At 39.7% G+C, this 20,313-nt stretch overlaps 1 protein-coding gene across 2 annotated transcripts in view; it reads right to left on the minus strand.

Moving 5' to 3' along the window:
* Positions 1-20,313, minus strand: part of LOC139571609 (transcription elongation regulator 1-like protein) — a 59,103-nt gene that overhangs the window by 1,473 nt on the left and 37,317 nt on the right. The gene's annotated exons all lie outside the window — the stretch shown is intronic.

Raw genomic sequence — 20,313 nt, forward strand, 5'->3', positions numbered from 1 at the left:
ACAACTGGAGCCAACGGAGGAAGATAATCACAACTAAGCCTACGCACACATGGAATCTGTGTCCTGTAGGAAGGGTGTTATGTCCTCTCTCTCTCTCTCTCTCTCTCTCTCTCTCTCTCTCTCTCTCTCTCTCTCTCTCTCTCTCTCTCTCTCTCTCTCTCTCTCTCTCTCTCTCTCTCTCTCTCTCTCTCTCTCTCTCTCTCTCTCTCTCTCTCTCTCTCTCTCTCTCTCTCTCTCTCTCTCTCTCTCTCTCTCTCTCTCTCTCTCTCTCTCTCTCTCTCTCTCTCTCTCTCTCTCTCTCTCTCTCTCTCTCTCTCTCTCTCTCTCTCTCTCTCTCGTAGGAAGGGTGTTAAGTCCACCAGCAGCATCTCATCTCTCTCGCCCTCATCTCTCTCATCTCTCTCTCTCTCTCTCAATCTGTCTCTCATCTCTCTCTCATCTCTGCTATCTCTCTCTCAACAGCCATGTGAATGCAGGAAGCTGCTCAAACATCAGGATTATCAAGATAACACATACATTTACATCAAATGCTAAATGTATTTTAATTTGAATACCAGATTAGGTTAACCTAGGCTTCAAACCCAATAGAGCCACCATGACGTGCTGCATTTCTTATCCACCATTAGTTCAGTTTAAGACATTCACAGCTACGGGTCAAATGTTACGCATGGCGCTGCAGTACGGCCAAGTCCTTCTCTCACTGGACAGTTGGGTTACTGGTTACTGTATAATGATGTTATTGTGTTTCTACCTGGACAGTTGGGTTACTGTATAATGATCTTATTGTGTTACTACCTGGACAGTTGGGTTACTGTATAATGATCTTATTGTGTTACTACCTGGACAGTTGGGTTACTGTATAATGATATTATTGTGTTACTACCTGGACAGTTGGGTTACTGTATAATGATCTTATTGTGTTACTACCTGGACAGTTGGGTTACTGGTTACTGTATAATGATATTATTGTGTTTCTACCTGGACAGTTGGGTTACTGTATAATGATCTTATTGTGTTACTACCTGGACAGTTGGGTTACTGTATAATGATGTTATTGTGTTTCTACCTGGACAGTTGGGTTACTGGTTACTGTATAATGATCTTATTGTGTTTCTACCTGGACAGTTGGGTTACTGTATAATGATGTTATTGTGTTACTACCTGGACAGTTGGGTTACTGGTTACTGTATAATGATATTATTGTGTTTCTACCTGGACAGTTGGGTTACTGTATAATGATGTTATTGTGTTACTACCTGGACAGTTGGGTTACTGTATAATGATCTCATTGTGTTTCTACCTGGACAGTTGGGTTACTGTATAATGATGTTATTGTGTTACTACCTGGACAGTTGGGTTACTGGTTACTGTATAATGATCTTATTGTGTTTCTACCTGGACAGTTGGGTTACTGTATAATGATCTTATTGTGTTTCTACCTGGACAGTTGGGTTACTGTATAATGATGTTATTGTGTTACTACCTGGACAGTTGGGTTACTGTATAATGATCTCATTGTGTTTCTACCTGGACAGTTGGGTTACTGGTTACTGTATAATGATATTATTGTGTTTCTACCTGGACAGTTGGGTTACTGTATAATGATATTATTGTGTTTCTACCTGGACAGTTGGGTTACTGTATAATGATCTTATTGTGTTTCTACCTGGACAGTTGGGTTACTGTATAATGATCTTATTGTGTTTCTACCTGGACAGTTGGGTTACTGGTTACTGTATAATGATATTATTGTGTTTCTACCTGGACAGTTGGGTTACTGTATAATGATATTATTGTGTTTCTACCTGGACAGTTGGGTTACTGTATAATGATCTTATTGTGTTTCTACCTGGACAGTTGGGTTACTGTATAATGATCTCATTGTGTTACTACCTGGACAGTTGGGTTACTGTATAATGATGTTATTGTGTTACTACCTGGACAGTTGGGTTACTGGTTACTGTATAATGATGTTATTGTGTTACTACCAGGACAGTTGGGTTACTGTATAATGATGTTATTGTGTTACTACCTGGACAGTTGGGTTACTGGTTACTGTATAATGATGTTATTGTGTTACTACCTGGACAGTTGGGTTACTGTATAATGATCTCATTGTGTTACTACCAGGACAGTTGGGTTACTGTATAATGATCTCTTTGTGTTACTACCTGGACAGTTGGGTTACTGTATAATGATGTTATTGTGTTACTACCTGGACAGTTGGGTTACTGGTTACTGTATAATGATGTTATTGTGTTACTACCTGGACAGTTGGGTTACTGTATAATGATGTTATTGTGTTACTACCAGGACAGTTGGGTTACTGTATAATGATGTTATTGTGTTACTACCTGGACAGTTGGGTTACTGGTTACTATATAATGATGTTATTGTGTTACTACCTGGACAGTTGGGTTACTGGTTACTGTATAATGATATTATTGTGTTTCTACCTGGACAGTTGGGTTACTGTATAATGATATTATTGTGTTTCTACCTGGACAGTTGGGTTACTGTATAATGATATTATTGTGTTTCTACCAGGACAGTTGGGTTACTGTATAATGATCTCATTGTGTTACTACCTGGACAGTTGGGTTACTGTATAATGATGTTATTGTGTTACTACCTGGACAGTTGGGTTACTGGTTACTGTATAATGATGTTATTGTGTTACTACCAGGACAGTTGGGTTACTGTATAATGATGTTATTGTGTTACTACCTGGACAGTTGGGTTACTGGTTACTGTATAATGATGTTATTGTGTTACTACCTGGACAGTTGGGTTACTGTATAATGATCTCATTGTGTTACTACCAGGACAGTTGGGTTACTGTATAATGATCTCTTTGTGTTACTACCTGGACAGTTGGGTTACTGTATAATGATGTTATTGTGTTACTACCTGGACAGTTGGGTTACTGGTTACTGTATAATGATGTTATTGTGTTACTACCTGGACAGTTGGGTTACTGTATAATGATGTTATTGTGTTACTACCAGGACAGTTGGGTTACTGTATAATGATGTTATTGTGTTACTACCTGGACAGTTGGGTTACTGGTTACTATATAATGATGTTATTGTGTTACTACCTGGACAGTTGGGTTACTGTATAATGATCTCATTGTGTTACTACCTGGACAGTTGGGTTACTGTATAATGATGTTATTGTGTTACTACCTGGACAGTTGGGTTACTGTATAATGATCTTATTGTGTTACTACCTGGACAGTTGGGTTACTGGTTACTGTATAATGATGTTATTGTGTTACTACCTGGACAGTTGGGTTACTGTATAATGATGTTATTGTGTTACTACCTGGACAGGTGGGTTACTGTATAATGATCTTAATGTGTTACTACCTGGACAGTTGGGTTACTGGTTACTGTATAATGATCTTATTGTGTTTCTACCTGGACAGTTGGGTTACTGTATAATGATCTCATTGTGTTTCTACCTGGACAGTTGGGTTACTGGTTACTGTATAGTGATGTTATTGTGTTACTACCAGGACAGTTGGGTTACTGTATAATGATCTCATTGTGTTTCTACCTGGACAGTTGGGTTACTGTATAATGATGTTATTGTGTTTCTACCTGGACAGTTGGGTTACTGGTTACTGTATAATGATGTTATTGTGTTACTACCAGGACAGTTGGGTTACTGTATAATGATCTTATTGTGTTACTACCTGGACAGTTGGGTTACTGTATAATGATCTCATTGTGTTACTACCTGGACAGTTGGGTTACTGGTTACTGTATAATGATGTTATTGTGTTACTACCTGGACAGTTGGGTTACTGGTTACTGTATAATGATCTTAATGTGTTACTACCTGGACAGTTGGGTTACTGTATAATGATCTTATTGTGTTTCTACCTGGACAGTTGGGTTACTGTATAATGATCTTATTGTGTTTCTACCTGGACAGTTGGGTTACTGTATAATGATATTATTGTGTTTCTACCTGGACAGTTGGGTTACTGTATAATGATGTTATTGAGTTACTACCTGGACAGTTGGGTTACTGTATAATGATCTTATTGTGTTACTACCTGGACAGTTGGGTTACTGTATAATGATATTATTGTGTTTCTACCTGGACAGTTGGGTTACTGGTTACTGTATAATGATCTTATTGTGTTACTACCTGGACAGTTGGGTTACTGGTTACTGTATAATGATGTTATTGAGTTACTACCTGGACAGTTGGGTTACTGTATAATGATCTTATTGTGTTACTACCTGGACAGTTGGGTTACTGTATAATGATATTATTGTGTTACTACCTGGACAGTTGGGTTACTGTATAATGATCTCATTGTGTTACTACCTGGACAGTTGGGTTACTGGTTACTGTATAATGATGTTATTGTGTTACTACCTGGACAGTTGGGTTACTGGTTACTGTATAATGATCTTAATGTGTTACTACCTGGACAGTTGGGTTACTGTATAATGATCTTATTGTGTTTCTACCTGGACAGTTGGGTTACTGTATAATGATCTTATTGTGTTTCTACCTGGACAGTTGGGTTACTGTATAATGATATTATTGTGTTTCTACCTGGACAGTTGGGTTACTGTATAATGATGTTATTGAGTTACTACCTGGACAGTTGGGTTACTGTATAATGATCTTATTGTGTTACTACCTGGACAGTTGGGTTACTGTATAATGATATTATTGTGTTTCTACCTGGACAGTTGGGTTACTGGTTACTGTATAATGATCTTATTGTGTTACTACCTGGACAGTTGGGTTACTGGTTACTGTATAATGATGTTATTGAGTTACTACCTGGACAGTTGGGTTACTGTATAATGATCTTATTGTGTTACTACCTGGACAGTTGGGTTACTGTATAATGATATTATTGTGTTTCTACCTGGACAGTTGGGTTACTGGTTACTGTATAATGATGTTATTGAGTTACTACCTGGACAGTTGGGTTACTGTATAATGATCTTATTGTGTTACTACCTGGACAGTTGGGTTACTGTATAATGATATTATTGTGTTTCTACCTGGACAGTTGGGTTACTGGTTACTGTATAATGATCTTATTGTGTTACTACCTGGACAGTTGGGTTACTGGTTACTGTATAATGATGTTATTGAGTTACTACCTGGACAGTTGGGTTACTGGTTACTGTATAATGATATTATTGTGTTTCTACCTGGACAGTTGGGTTACTGTATAATGATCTTATTGTGTTACTACCTGGACAGTTGGGTTACTGGTTACTGTATAATGATATTATTGTGTTTCTACCTGGACAGTTGGGTTACTGTATAATGATCTTATTGTGTTACTACCTGGACAGTTGGGTTACTGTATAATGATCTTATTGTGTTACTACCTGGACAGTTGGGTTACTGTATAATGATGTTATTGTGTTTCTACCTGGACAGTAGGGTTACTGTATAATGATGTTATTGTGTTACTACCTGGACAGTTGGGTTACTGTATAATGATATTATTGTGTTTCTACCTGGACAGTTGGGTTACTGTATAATGATGTTATTGTGTTACTACCAGGACAGTTGGGTTACTGTATAATGATCTTATTGTGTTTCTACCTGGACAGTAGGGTTACTGTATAATGATGTTATTGTGTTACTACCTGGACAGTTGGGTTACTGTATAATGATATTATTGTGTTTCTACCTGGACAGTTGGGTTACTGTATAATGATGTTATTGTGTTACTACCAGGACAGTTGGGTTACTGTATAATGATGTTATTGTGTTTCTACCTGGACAGTTGGGTTACTGTATAATGATGTTATTGTATTACTACCAGGACAGTTGGGTTACTGTATAATGATATTATTGTGTTTCTACCTGGACAGTTGGGTTACTGTATAATGATCTTATTGTGTTACTACCTGGACAGTTGGGTTACTGTATAATGATCTTATTGTGTTTCTCTCACTCAATTTCTATGAAAGATAAACTTATTTCCCGGCTGTATGTCTTTACACTCTCTGTGTCTCAATGCAAGGGCACTTGATAAAAGGTTTGCTGCTCTCTGAGCATCTTTCCTGACCCTGGGAACAGTCAGAGAGAGGAATGGAGGGGTAAAAACATCTCTATTCTCAAACACAGGAGTCATCACATTCATTATCATCCTGGCTGCATCAGTCGAAACAGAGAAACCACAGACGCTGAATCTCACTGTGAAGATAAGTCCTGAGGACATTTTTAAAACAAAATCGCACTCGTGAATTCATCCCAGTTAACATATCACTACGCCGCAAAAACGAATAGCACTTTATCTAATGGCTGTGAGAGGGAAGATCTGAGGGAAGTGAAGTTATCTACTGTAGCATAGAGAAGAGAGCAGAGCACGCATCCGCCCAATGAGGCCACCGGGGAAATCTACCACGGGAATAATTCCAGTCAGAACAGGAACAGACCAGCAGACAGACAGTGATGTAGAGGAGAGTAAAATACCCTTTGGGAAGAGAAAGGCAGCTGGGACTACAATTCAACTTCACAAACTGTTACACTATTCACCGCCCTTGGATTTTGTGTTACAAAATAAGATTGAAATATATTTAACTGTGATTTTTTTGTGTGTGTCATTGATCTACACCACATACTGATAATGTAAAAGTGAAAAGAAAATTCTACAAATGTTTACAAATTTCAAAAAATGTCAATAACTAAAATATAGTCTTCACCCTGCTTGTTACAGCAAGCCTAAATCAGTTCAGGAATACAATTTGGCTTAACAAATCACATTATAAGTTGCATGTAAGGGGCCTCAGTCAAATATTGAATTCCAAGCACAGATTCAACTACAAAGGGAGCTTTTTTGAGAGCTTCATAAAGAAGGGCAGTGATTGGTAGATGGGTAGGTAACAATAACAAATCAGACATTGAAAATCTCTTTAAGCAAGGTCAAGTTAATAATTATGCTGTGGATGATGTATTAAACAAACCAGACACATCAAAGATACAGTCGTCCTTCTGAATTGAGCTGCATGACAGGAAGGAAACTGTTAAGGGATGTCACCCTAAGGCCAATGGGGATTTTAAAACAGCTACAGAGTTCAATGGCTGTGATGGGAGAAAACTGAGGATGAATCAACAACATTGTAGTGACTCCACAATAATGACCTAAATGACAGAGAGAAAATGATAATTAAAATATACAGAATAAAACTATTCCAAAATATGCATTTGGACGCAACAAGGCACTAAAGTATTACTGAAGAAGAAAGAAAACATGGAGAAAAGAAGACAAATATACAGAATAAAATGATACCAAAACATGCATCCTGTATGCAACCAGGCACTACAGTAATACTGCAAAACAACACTGCAAAATAATACACTTTCTTTGTCCTAAATGGAAAACCTTATGTTTGGGGCAAATCCAACACAACACATCATTGAGTAACTGCCTCCTGATTTTCAAGCATGGTGGTGGCTGCATCATAGTATGGGTATGCTTGTCATCAGCAAATACCGGGGAGTTTTTCAGGATAAAAAGAAACGGACTGCAGCTAATCACAGGCAAAACCCTAGAGGAGAACCTGGTTCAGTCTGCTTTGCACTAGACAAAGGGAGCAGGACAATAACCTACAACACAAGGCCAACGCCACACTAGAGTTGTTTACGAAGAAGACAGTGAATGATCCTGAGTGGTCAAATTACAGTTTTGACATAAAATCTGGTAAAAACTCTATGGCAAGACTTGAACATGGCAGTATAACCATGATCCCCAACACATTGACAGAGCTTGAAGAATTTTGAATAGAATAATGGGCAAATATTTCACAATAAAGGTGTGCAAAGCTTTTATGAGACTAAGCCAAGAAGAATCACTGCTGTTATTACTGGCATTAAGGTGTTTCTAACAGGTATTGACTCATGGGGAGGCGGGGGGGGGGGGGGCAATCAAGGTATATTAGTATTTCATTTTTGCATTAATCTTAAAAAAATATAAATATATTTCTTCCACTTTTACATTAGAAAGTATTTTGCATAGATCACTGACAAAAAAAATAAGAAAATTAAATACATTATAACGTCTTATTTTGTAACACAATACAATGTCAAGAAATCAAAGGGAAAATTTAAGGAGAACATTTCTCTGTAACATCTTCAACAGCCCGATGCTCTGAATGCATAAACAATGTGACACCGCCGTTTGTTTTGGGGACAAGGCCTCCGTATCTTGATGAAAAAAAACGCTCATAAAATGTGTTATTCAACACATGAAACTAGATAAGGATGATTTCATATCACAACTTCCATCTTCAAAGGAACATCTTCAACAAAGACATTCACAACGTGAACCTTTGTCTTCCTGTCTATTTGATCTCTACTTCCTGAATGATATAACTCACACAGCCAACGGCCTCCACTTGACTCCACAACCAGGATGTCTCTCCCTCTCCCTCTTTCAGAAGTGTGCTCAGAAATCCAGGAGAGAAGAAGATCTGAAGCTACCAGTACAAAAGCCCGTAAGTGAGTATCTCAACTCATTAACTATCTCTCTACTGATCTGCAGCTGTCTAGCTCGTAACTTTGGCTGTACAGTACAATAACAGAATGAGAATCTAAAACTCACTTAATTTCAGTAGTGTTTTAGTGTGAAGTCCGTTACGCATCAGGAAATGAAACGAAATTAAATTCTAAATGGAATCGTACAGATCTAGAACAGAATCAAAACACTATGACGCTGTCCTTTGTGCTGTATGTTTTATATGGAGCTGTGTTGTGGTGCTGAATGTTATATATGAAGCTGTCCATTGTGTTGTGGTGCTGAATGTTATATATGGAGCTGTCCATTGTGTTGTGGTGCTGAATGTTATATATGGAGCTGTCCATTGTGTTGTGGTGCTGAATGTTATATATGGAGCTGTCCATTGTGTTGTGGTGCTGAATGTTATATATAGAGCTGTCCATTGTGTTGTGGTGCTGAATGTTATATATGGAGCTGTCCATTGTGTTGTGGTGCTGAATGTTATATATGGAGCTGTCCATTGTGTTGTGGTGCTGAATGTTATATATAGAGCTGTCCATTGTGTTGTGGTGCTGAATGTTATATATGGAGCTGTCCATTGTGTTGTGGTGCTGAATGTTATATATAGAGCTGTCCATTGTGTTGTGGTGCTGAATGTTATATATGGAGCTGTCCATTGTGTTGTGGTGCTGAATGTTATATATGGAGCTGTCCATTGTGTTGTGGTGCTGAATGTTATATATGGAGCTGTCCATTGTGTTGTGGTGCTGAATGTTATATATGGAGCTCTCTATTGTGTTGTGGTGCTGAATGTTATATATGAAGCTGCCCATTGTGTTGTGGTGCTGAATGTTATATATGGAGCTGCCCATTGTGTTGTGGTGCTGAATGTTATATATAGAGCTGTCCATTGTGTTGTGGTGCTGAATGTTATATATGGAGCTGCCCATTGTGTTGTGGTGCTGAATGTTATATATGGAGCTGCCTATTGTGTTGTGTTGCTGAATGTTATATATTGGAGCTGTCCATTGTGTTGTGGTGCTGAATGTTATATATGGAGCTGTCCATTGTGTTGGGGTGCTGAATGATATTTCAGGAGCTGTCCTTTATACTGTGTTGCTGAATGTTATATATGGAGCTGTCCTTTATACTGTGGTACTTAACGTTATATATGGAGCTGTCCACTGGATTGTGGTGCTGAATTAAATATGTGGAGCTGTCCACTGTGTTGTGGTGCTGAATGAAAGAGTTGGAGCTGTCCACGGTGTTGTGGTGCTGAAACAACAACATGGAGCTGTCCACTGTGTTGAGGTGCTGAAACAACAACATGGAGCTGTCCACTGTGTTGAGGTGCTGAAACAAACAACATGGAGCTGTCCACTGTGTTATGGTGCTGAAACAAACAACATGGAGCTGTCCACTGTGTTATGGTGCTGAAACAAACAACATGGAGCTGTCCACTGTGTTATGGTGCTGAAACAAACAAACATGGAGCTGTCCACTGTGTTATGGTGCTGAAACAAACATGGAGCTGTCCACTGTGTTATGGTGCTGAAACAAACATGGAGCTGTCCACTGTGTTGTGGATACTGAAACAACAACATGGAGCTGTCCACTGTGTTGTGGTGCTGAAACAACAAGCCAGACAAACAGTCCAAACACGTTTTAAAACACGTCAAGTCAACCATGTCTGCGTCATAAAAATACACCCTATTCCTTATATAGTGCACTACTTTCGACCAGAGCCCTATATGAATAGTGTGCAATTTGGCATGCAATCCCCTGCCACTATCCACCTCCTCTGCCCCTCATATTTACACAGCCTAATAAAGTGGCTAGTCCAGAATGGTTCACACTTTCTTCAGGGAAATCTAAAGCTTTGTTTTGCTGAATTATTGACTCTCTTCACTGCTATCCGCCTGTAGTGGAATATTTCTGCCTAAACAAAGTGGGGATAATAATGCTGAGAGCCTTTGTTTGTTCAGTAGAAATGGATCAGCACAAATAGCCTACTGAGGGATGAGTCTCTCTCCTCCCCTTCTCTCTCACTAATATATGGGAGAACTAAAAGCTTGCATTGGGGGGGGGGGGATAACACTTCCTGTACGTGGTTTGTCAGACATACTAGGCCACAACCATCTCATCAAACCACCCCCCCCCCCCCACACAGTTGGTCTTCTAGGGGGTAATCCCCAAAACAAGGCAAATGTATCTGTTCCCAATCAATGAGCAACACACAACAGGCGTCAAAGAAAACACGTTTAATTAACACTTCTGTTGAATTGGAAACTAATTCCGTTTGAACTAACTGGCACTTACCATATGTGAGCCATGTGCTTCAGGGGGAGAATACCCAGGCAAATACCAGATGAAGATGAGCAAAAAGTAAACAGAAATATTGTCGAGTGTTGTGGAAGCGGTGGACGGGGTTTAATGTAACATTGTCTGCTGCAAAACATCATCATACCCGAGGCCTAGTTCCTTCACTGTCTGATTCAGTGGAGAATAAACCTAAAGCTACAGTAACAATATTCACATCTTGCTGGTATCTAAACCACAGGTGTCTGCTGTCGTGGGGGACAGACTAGAGGAGACAGTAACAATATTCACATCTTGTTAGTATCTAAACCACAGGTGTCTGCTGTCGTGCCGTGGGGGACAGACTAGAGGAGAGAGTAACAATATTCACATCATGCTGGTATCTAAACCACAGGTGTCTGCTGTCGTGCCGTGGGGGACAGACTAGAGGAGAGAGTAACAATATTCACATCATGCTGGTATCTAAACCACAGGTGTCTGCTGTCGTGCCGTGGGGGACAGACTAGAGGAGAGAGTAACAATATTCACATCATGCTGGTATCTAAACCACAGGTGTCTGCTGCCGTGCCGTGAGGGACAGACTAGAGGGGAAGGTAACAATATTCACATCTTGCTGGTATCTAAACCACAGGTGTCTGCTGTCGTGGGGGACAGACTAGAGGAGACAGTAACAATATTCACATCTTGTTAGTATCTAAACCACAGGTGTCTGCTGTCGTGCCGTGGGGGACAGACTAGAGGGGAAGGTAACAATATTCACATCTTGCTGGTATCTAAACCACAGGTGTCTGCTGTCGTGGGGGACAGACTAGAGGAGAGAGTAACAATATTCACATCTTGCTGGTATCTAAACCACAGGTGTCTGCTGTCGTGCCGTGGGGCACAGACTAGAGGGGAAGGTAACAATATTCACATCTTGCTGGTATCTAAACCACAGGTGTCTGCTGTCGTGCCGTAGGGGACAGACTAGAGGGGAAGGTAACAATATTCACATCTTGCTGGTATCTAAACCACAGGTGTCTGCTGTCGTGCCGTAGGGGACAGACTAGAGGAGAGAGTAACAATATTCACATCTTGCTGGTATCTAAACCACAGGTGTCTGCTGTCGTGCCGTAGGGGACAGACTAGAGGGGAAGGTAACAATATTCACATCTTGCTGGTATCTAAACCACAGGTGTCTGCTGTCGTGCCGTAGGGGACAGACTAGAGGAGAGAGTAACAATATTCACATCTTGCTGGTATCTAAACCACAGGTGTCTGCTGTCGTGCCGTGGGGCACAGACTAGAGGGGAAGGTAACAATATTCACATCTTGCTGGTATCTAAACCACAGGTGTCTGCTGTCGTGCCGTAGGGGACAGACTAGAGGAGAGAGTAACAATATTCACATCTTGCTGGTATCTAAACCACAGGTGTCTGCTGTCGTGCCGTGGGGCACAGACTAGAGGGGAAGGTAACAATATTCACATCTTGCTGGTATCTAAACCACAGGTGTCTGCTGTCGTGCCGTAGGGGACAGACTAGAGGAGACAGTAACAATATTCACATCTTGTTAGTATCTAAACCACAGGTGTCTGCTGTCGTGCCGTGGGGCACAGACTAGAGGGGAAGGTAACAATATTCACATCTTGCTGGTATCTAAACCACAGGTGTCTGCTGTCGTGCCGTAGGGGACAGACTAGAGGGGAAGGTAACAATATTCACATCTTGCTGGTATCTAAACCACAGGTGTCTGCTGTCGTGCCGTAGGGGACAGACTAGAGGGGAAGGTGACAATATTCACATCTTGCTGGTATCTAAACCACAGGTGTCTGCTGCCGTGCCGTGAGGGACAGACTAGAGTCGAAGGTAACAATATTCACATCTTGCTGGTATCTAAACCACAGGTGTCTGCTGTCGTGGGTCGAAAGACTTGAGGAGACAGTAACAATATTTTCGTCTAGCTTCTTCACACTTTATCTATTTATTTATGTATGACTCCCTTTTCTCTTTATTCAGCACTATATATACAGTAATATATTTATATATATATATATATTCTCCTATCGATTGAATAACAATCTTGCTCTTGCTCTATTAGAATCAATCACACTTTGTATATTCCATTTTCTCTGGGACAATATTACAGTCTGAAAGGGATACATGTGAAGACATTTTGGCCATCTAGTTGTCCAATTATGAAGCCCAGGAGGCCTATAAACCAGCAGGCCTATAAACCAGGAGGTCTATAAACCAGCAGGCCTATAAACCTAGGCTGGGTCACAAATGGCACCCTTTTCACCTTTATAATGCACTACTTCTGACTAGCTTCCTATGGGCCCTAGTAAAAAGCAGTATACTATAAAGATGTATGAATATGAAGAGAGAGCCATTTGAGACACAGCTCTGGTCTTCACATGAGAGGAGCCGCACCCTCTGCTTGCTTCACTGCTATAGGTCTAAATAGACCAATCAAATCGACATTCTGTTTTCCAGCACCTGTGATACTGCACTATGGGTCCTGGTCCAAAGTAGTGCACTAGGGAATAGAATGTCACTTTGTGTCCGGACCAGGACTCCAGGGGGAACATTTCCCATTCGGTCACTGTCTATCAACAAGACCAGTTCACTTTCAGATTCCTGGAAAGGAAAATAAAGAGTTTGGGCCACAGTTGGAACCAGACCATTATAGATGAGGGTTGACGTATCTGCCCTATTCACTTTCTAAACTGTGACGTACCTTTTTATGAAAACATTATTATTATTTTTTTATGCTAGCCTCAGAACACATAATAGGGAAAGGAGGAAATAACATGGCAAAAAAACAAAAAACAAAATATGTTTTTCGTGTCCATGAATAGTTCATTATAGAGCTATACATAGAATAGGCTTTTAGGCAGGAAGGCAGCTCTAGTTATTATACACTGTTGCTGCTGCTTGTTGATGCATGAAATGGAACACACTGCATTCCAACCCTACCTCGGCTGTGTTTACAGCGTTGAACTGTAAAGTACTGCATCCCAACCCTATATTGGTTGTGTATACAGCTTTGAACTGTAAAGTACTGCATCCCAACCCTATATTGGTTGTGTATACAGCTTTGAACTGTATAGTACTGCACCCAACCCTATATTGGTTGTGTATACAGCTTTGAACTGTAAAGTACTGCATCCCAACCCTATATTGGTTGTGTATACAGCTTTGAACTGTAAATAACTGCATCCCAACCCTATATCGGTTGGGTATACAGCTTTGAACTGTAAAGTACTGCATCCCAACCCTATATTGGTTGTGTTTACAGCTTTGAACTGTAAAGTACTGCATCCCAACCCTATATTGGTTGTGTATACAGCTTTGAACTGTAAAGAACTGCATCCCAACCCTATATTGGTTGTGTATACAGCTTTGAACTGTAAAGTACTGCATCCCAACCCTATATTGGTTGTGTATACAGCTTTGAACTGTAGAGTACTGCACCCAACCCTATATTGGTTGTGTATACAGCTTTGAACTGTAAAGAACTGCATCCCAACCCTATATTGGTTGGGTATACAGCTTTTAACTGTAAAGTACTGCATCCCAACCCTATATTAGTTGTGTATACAGCTTTGAACTGTAAAGTACTGCATCCCAACCCTATATTGGTTGTGTATACAGCTTTGAACTGTAAAGTACTGCATCCCAACCCTATATTGGTTGTGTTTACAGCTTTGAACTGTAAAGTACTGCATCCACACCCTATATTGGTTGTGTATACAGCTTTGAACTGTAAAGTACTGCATCCACACCCTATATTGGTTGTGTATACAGCGTTGAACTGTAAAGTACTGCATCCCAACCCAATATTGGTTGTGTTCACAGCTTTGCACTGTAAAGTACTGCATCCACACCCTATATTGGTTGTGTATACAGCTTTGAACTGTAAAGTACTGCATCCCAACCCTATATTGGTTGTGTATACAGCTTTGAACTGTAAAGTACTGCATCCCAACCCTATATTGGTTGTGTTTACAGCTTTGAACTGTAAAGTACTGCATCCACACCCTATATTGGTTGTGTATACAGCTTTGAACTGTAAAGTACTGCATCCACACCCTATATTGGTTGTGTATACAGCCTTGAACTGTAAAGTACTGCATCCCAACCCAATATTGGTTGTGTTCACAGCTTTGCACTGTAAAGTACTGCATCCACACCCTATATTGGTTGTGTATACAGCTTTGAACTGTAAAGTACTGCATCCACACCCTATATTGGTTGTGTATACAGCTTTGAACTGTAAAGTACTGCATCCACACCTTATATTGGTTGTGTATACAGCCTTGAACTGTAAAGTACTGCATCCCAACCCAATATTGGTTGTGTTCACAGCTTTGCACTGTAAAGTACTGCATCCACACCCTATATTGGTTGTGTATACAGCTTTGAACTGTAAAGTACTGCATCCCAACCCTATATTGGTTGTGTATACAGCTTTGAACTGTAAAGTACTGCATCCCAACCCTATATTGGTTGTGTACACGCTGTGTAGCATGAATAAAGTTATTTTTACAGTAATGCGAGCATTCATTTTCATAAGGGTGACAACCCCAGTGGAAAGTTTAACCTAAAACCCTGATGTTTCAAATATCACGCTCTACCGACTGAGACTCACAAAACATTCTTCTTCTCACTGCAGATAATCCCAGAACAGCACAAATACATGAACTTCTCAATCTGAAAGGTCGTGGTAGAAGACAAACAAAGGAACTCAAGGCCAATCCACGACCAATTAACCACTACATTGTGAGCAATGTAACTGCAGAGCAGAGTAAGGTTGTTTGACGTCCCAAATGGTAGCCTAATCTCTATTTAGTGCACTGCTTTTGTCCATAGGTGCGCTGGTCAAAAAGTAGTGCACTGTATAGTGAATAGGGTGCCATGTGGGATGCAAGCCTATGTCTCCTACAGTAAACGGCTGGCTAAAGGGCTGATGAATAATCTTTACACCTCCAGTAATAATATCTAATCAGTCCTGGATACATGGTTTACACCTCCAGTAATAATATCTAATCAGTCCTGGATACATGGTTACACCTCCAGTAATAATATCTAATCAGTCCTGGATACATTCTTTACACCTCCAGTTATAATATCTAATCAGTCCTGGATACATGGTTTACACCGCCAGTAATAATATCTAATCAGTCCTGGATACATGGTTTACACCTCCAGTAATAATATCTAAATCAGTCCTGGAGACATGCTTAATATCTCCAGTAATTATCTCTGGTCATCGTCACGGACGTGTATATTCCTACCCAAGCTGACACCGTGATGGCTCTCAATGGACTACACTGGACTTCGCCCCGTAGCACTCACTTCTGTCTTCATTAAGTGTTTTGAGAGGCTAGTTAACGATCAGATCACCTACTCATTACCCGACACCTTAGACCCACTTCGATTTGCATACCTCCCCAACAGATTCACAGATGACACAATCGACCATTGCACTGCACACTCCCCTACATCATCTGGACAAGAGGAATACCTATGTAAGAACGCTGTTCATCGACTACAGCTCAGCCTTCAACACCATAGTGCCCTCCAAGCTTAACAATAAGCTCGGGGCCCTGGGTCTAAAACCCTGCCCTGTGCAACTTGGTGCTAGACATCCTGACGAGCCAACTCCAGGTGGTGAAGGTAGGCAACAGCACCTCCACTACACTGATCCTCATCACGGGGACCCCACGAGGGCAAGTGCTCAGCCCATGCCTGTAATCCCTGTTCACCCATGACCGCGTGGCCACTCTGTCACTCAATCATCAAGTTTGCAGACAACACAACAGTGGTACGCCTGATTACCAACAAAGACGTGACAGCCTACAGATAAGAAGTGAGGGCCTTGGCAGAGTGGTGCCAGGGAAATAACCTCTCCTTCATTGTCATCACTATGGTGCGGTCAGCTTGTCCTCCAATACATCTACAGCACCCGGTATCACAGGAAGGCCAAAAATATAATCAAGGACCTCAGCCACCCGAGCCATGGCCTGTTCACCCTGCTAACATCTAGAAGGCTGAGACAGTACAGGTGCATCAAAGCTGGGACAGAGAGACTGAAAAACAGCTTCTATCTCCAGGCCATCAGACTGTTAAACAGTCACCACTAGCCAGCCTCCACCCAGTACTCTGCCCTGAACTTAGTCACCCTGGGACTAAACACCTCCCTCTGCAACTGGATTCTGTATTTCCTGTCGGGCCGCCCCCAGGTGGTAAGGGTAGGTACAATACATCTGCCACGCTGATCCCCAACACAGGGGCCCCTCAGGGGTGCATGCTCAGTCCCCTCCTGTACTCCCTGTTTACCCATGACTGCATGGCCAAGCACGACTCCAACACCGTCATTAAGTTTTCCGACAACAAAACAGCGGTAGGCCTGATCACCGACAATGATGAGACATCGTATAAGGAGAAGGTCTGAGAGTTAGAAACATGAATATTTAGCTAGGTATTAATGCACTGCTGGAACTAGAAACATGAATATTTAGCTAGGTATTAATGCACTGTTGGAACTAGAAACATGAATATTTAGCTAGGTAGTAATACACTGCTGGAGCAAGAAACATGAATATTTAGCTAGGTATTAATGCACTGTTGGAGCTAGAAACATGAATATTTAGCTAGGTATTAATACACTGTTGGAGCTAGAAACATGAATATTTAGCTAGGTATTAATGCACTGTTGGAACTAGAAACATGAATATTTAGCTAGGTATTAATACACTGTTGGAACTAGAAACATGAATATTTAGCTAGGTATTAATGCACTGTTGGAACTAGAAACATGAATATTTAGCTAGGTATTAATGCACTGTTGGAACTAGAAACATTAATATTTAGCTAGGTATTAATACACTGTTGGAGCTAGAAACATGAATATTTAGCTAGGTATTAATGCACTGTTGGAACTAGAAACATGAATATTTAGCTAGGTATTAATACACTGTTGGAGCTAGAAACATGAATATTTAGCTAGGTATTAATGCACTGTTGGAACTAGAAACATGAATATTTAGCTAGGTATTAATACACTGTTGGAGCTAGAAACATGAATATTTAGCTAGGTATTAATGCACTGTTGGAACTAGAAACATGAATATTTAGCTAGGTATTAATACACTGTTGGAACTAGAAACATGAATATTTAGCTAGGTATTAATACACTGTTGGAGCTAGAAACATTAATATTTAGCTAGGTATTAATGCACTGTTGGAACTAGAAACATGAATATTTAGCTAGGTATTAATACACTGTTGGAGCTAGAAACATGAATATTTAGCTACGTATTATTACACTGTTGGAGCTAGAAACATGAATATTTAGCTAGGTATTAATACACTGTTGGAGCTAGAAACATGAATATTTAGCTAGGTATTAATGCACTGTTGGAACTAGAAACATGAATATGTAGCTAGGTATTAATACACTGTTGGAACTAGAAACATGAATATTTAGCTAGGTATTAATGCACTGTTGGAACTAGAAACATGAATATTTAGCTAGGTAGTAATACACTGTTGGAGCTAGAAACATGAATATTTAGCTAGGTATTAATGCACTGTTGGAACTAGAAACATGAATATTTAGCTAGGTATTAATACACTGTTGGAGCTAGAAACATGAATATTTAGCTAGGTATTAATGCACTGTTGGAACTAGAAACATGAATATTTAGCTAGGTATTAATACACTGTTGGAACTAGAAACATGAATATTTAGCTAGGTATTAATACACTGTTGGAGCTAGAAACATTAATATTTAGCTAGGTATTAATGCACTGTTGGAACTAGAAACATGAATATTTAGCTAGGTATTAATACACTGTTGGAGCTAGAAACATGAATATTTAGCTACGTATTATTACACTGTTGGAGCTAGAAACATGAATATTTAGCTAGGTATTAATACACTGTTGGAACTAGAAACATGAATATTTAGCTAGGTAGTAATGCACTGTTGGAACTAGAAACATGAATATTTAGGAGCTAGAAACATGAATATTTAGCTAGGTATTAATACACTGTTGGAGCTAGAAACATGAATATTTAGCTAGGTATTAATACACTGTTGGAACTAGAAACATGAATATTTAGCTAGGTAGTAATGCACTGTTGGAACTAGAAACATGAATATTTAGGAGCTAGAAACATGAATATTTAGCTAGGTATTAATACACTGTTGGAGCTAGAAACATGAATATTTAGCTAGGTATTAATACACTGTTGGAACTAGAAACATGAATATTTAGCTAGGTATTAATACACTGTTGGAGCTAGAAACATGAATATTTAGCTACGTATTATTACACTGTTGGAGCTAGAAACATGAATATTTAGCTAGGTATTATTACACTGTTGGAGCTAGAAACATGAATATTTAGCTAGGTATTAATACACTGTTGGAACTAGAAACATGAATATTTAGCTAGGTATTAATACACTGTTGGAGCTAGAAACATGAATATTTAGCTAGGTATTAATACACTGTTGGAACTAGAAACATGAATATTTAGCTAGGTATTAATGCACTGTTGGAGCTAGAAACATGAATATTTAGCTAGGTATTAATACACTGTTGGAACTAGAAACATGAATATTTAGCTAGGTATTAATGCACTGTTGGAGCTAGAAACATGAATATTTAGCTAGGTATTAATACACTGTTGGAACTAGAAACATGAATATTTAGCTAGGTATTAATGCACTGTTGGAGCTAGAAACATGAATATTTAGCTAGGTATTAATACACTGTTGGAACTAGAAACATGAATATTTAGCTAGGTATTAATGCACTGTTGGAGCTAGAAACATGAATATTTAGCTAGGTATTAATGCACTGTTGGAACTAGAAACATGAATATTTAGGAGCTAGAAACATGAATATTTAGCTAGGTATTAATGCACTGCTGGAACTAGAAACATGAATATTTAGCTAGGTATTAATGCACTGCTGGAGCTAGAAACATGAATATTTAGCTACGTATTAATACACTGTTGGAGCTAGAAACATGAATATTTAGCTAGGTAGTAATACACTGCTGAAGCTAGAAACATGAATATTTTGCTGCACCTGCAATGATTTAATGTAATAACATCTAATCAGTCCTGGATACAGACAGCTCCTCTATAAATAGAGCTATAGAGTCAGGCTGAGAAGAGACACCCACCACCCTCCAACACTCTAATGAACCTATATTGTTTATTAAATGCCAAACTGTGATTGGCTGCCTGTAAATGTTAGAGGAACGTGATATAGAGCAGGGGTACAGTCTCACATTGTACCCTATTCCCTATCTAGTGCACTACATTTGACCAGAGCCCATTGGGCCCTATAGGGAATAAGGTGCCATTTAAGAACACATACTTTGAAATGTATATTGAGCATAATAACTCCTCCCCTTCTTCATCGAGCTGTAGTGATGTAGCAGGCTGAAACTAAACTCCAAAAGATACTGTAACACTGTCACAGTATGTTACTGTGA

Source organism: Salvelinus alpinus, chromosome 3 (genome assembly GCF_045679555.1).
Source record: "Salvelinus alpinus chromosome 3, SLU_Salpinus.1, whole genome shotgun sequence".
In the NCBI taxonomy this organism is placed as follows: domain Eukaryota; kingdom Metazoa; phylum Chordata; class Actinopteri; order Salmoniformes; family Salmonidae; genus Salvelinus; species Salvelinus alpinus.